Source organism: Scylla paramamosain, unplaced genomic scaffold (genome assembly GCF_035594125.1).
Source record: "Scylla paramamosain isolate STU-SP2022 unplaced genomic scaffold, ASM3559412v1 Contig48, whole genome shotgun sequence".
Classification (NCBI taxonomy): domain Eukaryota; kingdom Metazoa; phylum Arthropoda; class Malacostraca; order Decapoda; family Portunidae; genus Scylla; species Scylla paramamosain.
The window spans coordinates 385001-392500 of record NW_026973713.1 but is presented as its reverse complement, the minus strand read 5'-3'; the positions used below and the strand labels follow the sequence as shown (position 1 = coordinate 392500).

Sequence of the window (7500 nt, the reverse complement as noted above, 5' to 3'; positions counted from 1 at the left end):
TGTTCTTTTCCTTATTTACGTTAATGATATCGATGAGGACCTCACCTGTAAAGTATCTAAGTTCGCTGATGATACAAAAAATAATGAATAAAGTAGTCACGTCAGAGGATAAGCAGCACTGAACTGTGGTTCAGTGCTGCTTTCTTTTGTTTGTTACTCATCCTGCCATAGTTGGCTGTCGAGCCTTGAGGGAGGTTGTCAAGGTAGTCAATGAGGGACTGGCCTGGCGGCGTGGCGGGGGCGTTCAGCGCGCCGCGCTTCAACACGAAGGTCAAGACGTCCTTGCCTGCGTTCTCCATCAGGAAGATGAGCTTCGCGCGACGGACGCAAACTTTCGGAGCGGCGGCCATGGTGGAGGGCTTGGGACACAGTTCTTCTCGCCAGCAGCCTGCAAAGAAATTTCCCAAGTGAGGAGCAGGGCAGGAGAGACGTGGTTTGCAAGGCTCAGTGCGGGAGGGAGGGAGTTGAGCCTTGAAGTGGCCGGCCTGAGCACCGGGATGTGGGGACAAGACAAAGAGGTGGATGGGAGTAAGAGACACTATGGCACACGGCATGGCACGTGTGTTGTGTCCAAACCATTTGACAAGACAACACGAGGCAAGACTTGACTGTGTGTGTGTGTGTGTGTGTGTGTGTGTGTGTGTGTGTGTGTGTGTGTGTGTGTGTGTGTGTGTGTGTGTGTGTGTGTGTGTGTGTGTGTGTGTGTGTGTGCAAGTAAGTAAGTAATTAAGTAAGTAATCAAGTAAGCAAACCTGTATAAAGTATTTCAAGGTGTACATACAATACACAGTCACGTGAGCCGAGGCTCTCTGACGGTGTATTGTACAGTAGAGCAGAGGGCAGGAGTGCAAACAAATTATAATGTACAACAACATAATGAATTGTATTGTACAGCGGCAGTACCGCGCCGCTACAGAGAAGATAAACACTAATACAAGTGTCTCACACTAACTTAATAATAATAAAGTAATGATGATAATAACAATAACAACAAGAGTAGTGATAACAATAATACTAATAACTACACCAACAACAACAGCAACAACAACAACAACAACAACAACAACAACAGCAACAATAATAATAATAATAATAATACCAATAAGAATATTATTAGTAACAAATAATAGTAACTAGCATTAATAAACATAATTAATAACTAATACTGGTAACTAGGGCAACAACAACAATAAATACCAACAACAACAACAACAACATCATCAACATAATAATAATAATAATAATAATAATAATAATAATAATAATAATAAAAGTAATAATGATAACAGCAACAAATGCGATGACTGCAATAAATAGCATCAAAATCACAGCTTTTGTTGATGAAGTGGTTACTTTTTAACCTGTTGTTTGTTTGAACATTTTATCAGTTGTAAGAAGAACTTTGTCTATCAAGAGGCAAACTGTTCACAACAGTTTTGGTCCAACTTGTCACACTGTTTGTGAATAATATTGTTGTCAGTATCGCACAAATAAGGTTAACGTTGTTACTTCTCGTGTGAGAAACATTTTCTGCCAATTTGAAAATTGCATTATGTCCAAGATTTTGATGTATTAATAACAATGTGAAGTACTTATGAATGAAGGGAAGCCTGCAAATAGTGAAGGCTGAGGAAGCTTTTGGATGCAGACTCTTTACGGAAAATGTACAGCGAAGAATTTTATTTTGCCGTCTTGTTGCTTTTGTTAAAAAGACGGCCATGTAGATGCCCATGTAGGAAGGCAGTGCATGAGATGTGGGCAGCGTGAAGTACACTGCGTGTCACCCACTGCTTCACTTGTTACATTACCCACAATTCTTTTTAAAATGCCAGCTGTTTGAGAGACATTTAAACATATGTGTGTGTGTGTGTGTGTGTGTGTGTGTGTGTGTGTGTGTGTGTGTGTGTGTGTGTGTGTGTGTGTGTGTGTGTGTTTGTTTGTGCGTTCGTGCGTGCGTGCGTGGACCGTATGCATTTTTGGCAATGATTTCTTTGGCGGAAAAGATGCCCACCAGTACACAGTGGAGTGGTCTCCCCTCGTTTGACAGGACGTGGACTCCAGCTTGAAAAGACTCCTCGATAAAGTTCATGACATGTTTCAATATTTGCCTCCCTATTAAGTATATAGATGTTTCACACAAAAGGCTCCAAAACCCACACATTTCTCAAACAGTAATCAACTCGACACAGACCCAAAAATCAGTTGAACAGAGAGCTTCCTAAACCGTAAGCTCCGCCCTCTGTTCCGGTGAGGATATAGACAGGCGGACAGATGTGGATGCAGACAGACAGAGACAGATAGGTAGACAGGTAGATAGACAGATTGTGTCCAGTCTTTGTGGTATATAGTCTTGCCTCGTTAGTGCCTCATTTTCTACTTTCTGAGTGTGTGCAGTAGAAAACACAGTGAAAACAATTACAAGGAAAGGAAAGAGTAAGTGTACTCACCTCAAGAGTGCAAGTGTGTACACTCCGGGAGACGGGAGGAAGGAAGGCGCGAGGCGGGAGGTGCCTGTGGGGAGAGACACACTGTGCTTCATGCTCTTACATTTATACTCCACAAGCACAAGTCTGTACCTGTGCACATCTATCTATCTGTATCTATCTGTATAAACAGAGACAGAGAGAGAGAGAGAGAGAGAGAGAGAGAGAGAGAGAGAGAGAGAGAGAGAGAGAGAGAGAGAGAGAGAGAGAGAGAGAGAGAGAGAGAGAGTCATCCAAAAATGTACTCACTGTTTGACTCGCTATAATTCTTTTTTTTTTTTTCAGAAACAGTTGGCCAAAATAATAAAGGCAGAAGTAAGACTAAGCTTTGAAGAAAGAACATGTCATAAAGTGTTACTGGAGGCACGAAAATGTCAAAAGAAGTGCAAAGACAATTCAGAAGACACTTTGACAGGGATCCACCAAGGTGACGCGCCATTGCTCGCATCACAGCTAACTTTGTACCAGATGGAACTGTTCACGACCTTCATAAGTATGCCTGTGTAGTAGTAGTAGTAGTAGTAGTTGTAGTAGTGGTAGTGGTAGAGGTAGTATTCATGATTTCTCACTACTACTACTACTACTACTACTACTACAACTACTACTACTACTACTACTACTACTACTACTACTACTACTACTACTACTGTTGCTACTACTATGTGAATATTAATATTAATGCCTTAAGAATTGTTGCAAAAACAGCTGCAGTAGTAGCATTTATATTGTGTAATAGTAGTAGTAATAGTAGTAATAATAGTAGTAGTAGTAGTTATTGTTGTTATATTGTTATTATGATTGCTATCAATAATATCACACACACACAATAGTAGTAGTAGTAGCAGTAATAGTAGTAGTAAGAGTAGAAGCAATAGTAATTTTAATAATTTAGTATAATTTAATTATTTAATTAATTTTATTTATTTATTTATTTATTTTATTTTATTTATTTTTATTTATTTTTTTGGTGGATATGAGTGTGTTCGTTGGTTGAACAAGTCCCTGTATATTAAATAGACTTTTGTGTGTCGCTCAAGTACCGAACGGCCTCGAAACACTGAGCCAAAGGGACGCCGCTCAGCCTGCAGCCAGTGTGGCGGCGTACCTTGTGTGGTGCGCGTGTGTATCGCATTGTGTTCCTCCTCATAGACTTAGTGGTGGTCAAGATAACCAGGATTGGCCAAGCCCTCCCTGAAGTGTGCTACCAGTAGTGTACCAGGTGTGTTGAGTAGCCGCCAGGTGTACAGCCCACACGTGTGTTGTGTACAAGTGCATGTTGTGTACAGAAAGATCTCCCCCCTGTTTTATAAGACCCATAATGCCACTGGCCGGGAAACTACACTTGCCACCATCTCAGACAGGACGCCATCTTGTTGTGTAAGTCCGAGACGCCTCCTATCACCCCAATCTCTCCCTCCCCACCACCCGCCAGCCACTCCTTCCCACTTCCCCCAGCAGCAGCTACTGGCCGCCCACCAGCCAGCAGCCCCTTCACGGCCACTACCTGCCAGCACGCCTTCCTGCTCTTACCCCCTCCCACTCCTTCCTCCCCTCCCTTCAACCCACTCCTTCCTAACCGGCATTCGCCACCCACTCCTGCCAGGCCCCTACCAGCAACCCACTCCTTCCAGCTCCCCGCCTGCCATCCTCCCCTTCCCGCCCCCCCACCCACCATCCACTCCTTCTGGTCCCCACCCGCCTCACGCTCCTTTCCCTTTTCCGCCGCCCACACAGGAGCTGCTCTCCTCGCTCCCTCCCCCTCACTCATGACGTCACGGACGGCGGTGACAGTGACTGGCTGGTGTGAACCGCACCTCACACTCGCTCTACCTAAATGCTACTACTACTACTACTACTACTACAATTACCAGTGCCACTACAATTACTTCTGTTACTACTGCTGCTACTACTACTAATACTACTAATACTAATACTCGTTCTACTTCTACTTCTACTACTAATACTAATATTAGTTCTACTACTACTACTACTACTACTACTATTTCGATAACTGTTACAACTACTACTACTAGTACTACTACGACTATTATTATTATTGTTACGACTACTCTTACTACTATTTTGACTATTACTACTACTACTACTACTACTACTACTACTACTACTACTACTACTACTACTACTACTACAACTACTACTTCCTTGCAAGCCTCCCTGTCCGCTTTACCGTCATTCCTTGATTCATATTTTTTTAGTATTTTTATTTTATTTATTTATGTATTATTATTATTATTATTATTATTATTATTATTATTATTATTATTATTATTATTATCATTATTATTATTAGTGTGTGTGTGTGTGTGTGTGTGTGTGTGTGTGTGTGTGTGTGTGTGTGTGTGTAGGATTACAGATAAAAATACTATTCATGGATACCGTAATTTATTCACAGAAATAAATAAAAAATCTTACAGTGCACTCTCTCTCTCTCTTGTGAGTCAGTCAGCTGTTTTCAAGGTCGCTGGGCCTCGCTGCCCTCCTGCCTGGCTTGTATGATGCCACGTTGCATTTTACAGGAGTACTTTTAATCACCGCAGTAATGTTGTCGTGCAATGCTTGTCAGTAAATTACGTGCTTTTTAATGCCACTTGTCTTGTTATAACACACACACACACACACACACACACACACACTTGTTTGCCTGCTCTCTCTCGTCTCTCTCTCTCTCTCTCTCTCTCTCTCTCTCTCTCTCTCTCTCTCTCTCTCTCTCTCTCTCTCTCTCTCCATCCTCCACCCGTGTATCCTCCTCCTAATAGTAGTAAATCTATTATTATTATTATTATTATTAGTAGTAGTAGTAGTAGTAGTAGTAGGAGGAGGAGGAGGAGGAGCGAGGAGGAGGAGGAGCAGCAGCAGCACCAGTAGCAGTAGCAGAAAATAGTAGTAACTGTGGTAGAAATAGTAGTAGTAGTAGTAGTAGTAGTAGCAGTAGTAATAGTAGTAGTAATAGTAGTTGTTGTCGTCACCTCCTCCCTCCTCCTCCTCCACCTGCCCCTTGCTTCCTGTCATCTCCCTCTCCGCCACGCTCGCAGCAACGTCACGCGACCCGCTAAGGCTGCTTGCCGTCACCCACTGTTGTCTGTTTCCCTCCTTCAAAATTGTGTGTGTGTGGCTGCCAACATGAGTGTGCATTGTCACCAACACCATCACCTGTTACTTACCGCAACACTCTTTCCTCTTTCACTACAAAGGAAAAACAAACTCACACAAAGGACACTCTTTTCTGCCGCCATGGCCTGCTACTACTACTACTAATACTGCTACTACTAATACTATTACGAGTATTACTGCTACTTCTACTACTACTACGATTATCACTGCTACTACTACTACTAATACTATTACGAGTATTACTGCTACTTCTACTACTACTACGATTATCACTGCTACTACTACTACTACTACTAATACTATTACGAGTATTGCTGCTACTTCTACTACGATTATCACTGCTACTACTACTATTACTGCTATAACTACTACTACTACTACTTCTTACTACTACTACAAAGAATAATACCTCCACCCCATGTTTATTGATATGTCAATTAGGGGCTCCATTACTTGGAGGTCATTAGCCCCAGCTCCCGCTAATGACTGTGGCATCCAACCATATCTAATACTCTATAATATACGACATTAGTTGTTAACTATAAATTCATTCTACCTCTACTCTATCTACTCTTATGCCACTCTCCACCACTGTAGCCTCGCAGTCGAGGCCTCCTAAGTCTGCAGGTATGGGAGTGGAATGCCTTGTCCCCCTGAGACACAGGAGGACAGATCTGAGGAGGGAGAATGAGAGACGGCACCTCATCCATGCGACGACATGGCTCCTTGGCTGGTGCTTCTTTTCTGCCATTAGGTCGGCTAGTCTTGAGTAGAAGCACTGAGCCTTGGAGCCCATCCCGCCAGATGTGGTGAAGACCAGAGGTGTGAAGCTGCCCTGGTCAACGTGTTGGATTCTCTCCCCATACGCTCGGATCTTCTCCTGCTCATTCTTGCGGTGGGCGGCCTCCAGGGAGAGTTCGTGGTGACAGGCGGCCATCGGGTCAAAGATCCGTATGTCCATGAATGCTTTCTGTCCCCTTGTCCAGAACCCTCGTGCACTGACGTCGACTCGAGCCTCGTTGGTGGTGTTGGCTGTTCTGTAGCGCAGGTGCTCGCCGTCTAGCGGCAGGAGGGTCGGTTCAGTGGAGACATCGTGGCACACCTCCCTGAGCATGCTGGCGGTCAGATCTCTCACCTCATCGTGCCTGATACATACGAATCCCCCCTTTTTGCCACGTCATGGTGTGGTTGACGTCATTGGGGGAGCCACACACACAAGTACTGGGGAGTCCTTCCATCGGCCAGCCGTACCTCAGAGCAATGGCGTCGACAAATTCTTGTTTGTTGAGGCTGAAGCCCTTCGCTCTGATGGGCAGTGACGTTAGCCAGTTAGAGGCTCCCGTTTCCTGTGCAGTGAGGATTTTTTCTCACTGTGGTTGCAGGCAGGATGTTTATCAGGTCTTCGAGACAGTTTTCGTTGATGTTGTTGCCTATCTCTAGATATAATTCGTCCTTGCTCAGTGACTGCACTTTGGGCTATTTCACCATGTGCGTCCTGAGCAATGATCTTCTCTGTGAGGGACCTGGTGAGCTTGAGGGAGTTGAGGTTCTCCACAGTCGCCAACTTCTCAGGGAGGTGATTCCCATCCCGCCCAGTCTTGGTGGAAGTTCGAGCAGCGCCCTTTTCCCCATCTCCGATGGGTGTGGTATCTCAGTAACGCTGGGAGGAAGGTGTTCCTTATCGAGACCTCCAGTGGTGCAAGGAGAGGGCTGATGCCTGGGATGGTGCGCATGGCGAATCTCCATCGATGCTGCAAGCCGTGGGTGTAGGCGGAGTAGGCTGCATGAGGCTCAGTCCTGGCCATGTCAGACAGGACTTCCACCTCATGTATCCACTCCTTCACCTTTTCTCCTATGTACTCCTTCTTGAACTCCTCTGTTCCGA

The 7500-nt window shown here is 44.4% G+C and overlaps 1 protein-coding gene and 2 long non-coding RNA genes across 11 annotated transcripts in view; 2 read left to right on the top strand and 1 right to left on the bottom strand.

Moving 5' to 3' along the window:
• Window positions 1-751, top strand: part of LOC135098171 (uncharacterized) — a 23046-nt gene extending 22295 nt beyond the window's left edge. Inside the window, exon 3 of the long non-coding RNA XR_010266637.1 lies at window positions 303-751. This is a non-coding gene — a long non-coding RNA (uncharacterized LOC135098171). The remainder of the gene's footprint in view (window positions 1-302) is intronic.
• Window positions 76-7500, bottom strand: part of LOC135098172 (uncharacterized) — a 29666-nt gene continuing 22241 nt past the window's right edge. Inside the window, exons 2-3 of the long non-coding RNA XR_010266638.1 lie at window positions 2448-2511; window positions 76-388 (exon numbers count right to left, since the gene is read on the bottom strand). This is a non-coding gene — a long non-coding RNA (uncharacterized LOC135098172). The remainder of the gene's footprint in view (window positions 389-2447; window positions 2512-7500) is intronic.
• LOC135098170 (ran-specific GTPase-activating protein-like) overlaps window positions 3580-7500 on the top strand; it is a 36316-nt gene continuing 32395 nt past the window's right edge. For 7 of the 9 annotated variants that reach the window (XR_010266635.1, XR_010266633.1, XR_010266631.1 and 4 more), the window contains exon 1: window positions 3587-3702. The gene's annotated coding sequence lies outside the window, so the exon portion shown is untranslated. Of the gene's footprint in view, window positions 3703-7500 lie in introns of all 9 variants that reach the window. The other 2 variants (XM_064000421.1, XR_010266634.1) reach the window with 2 other exon arrangements.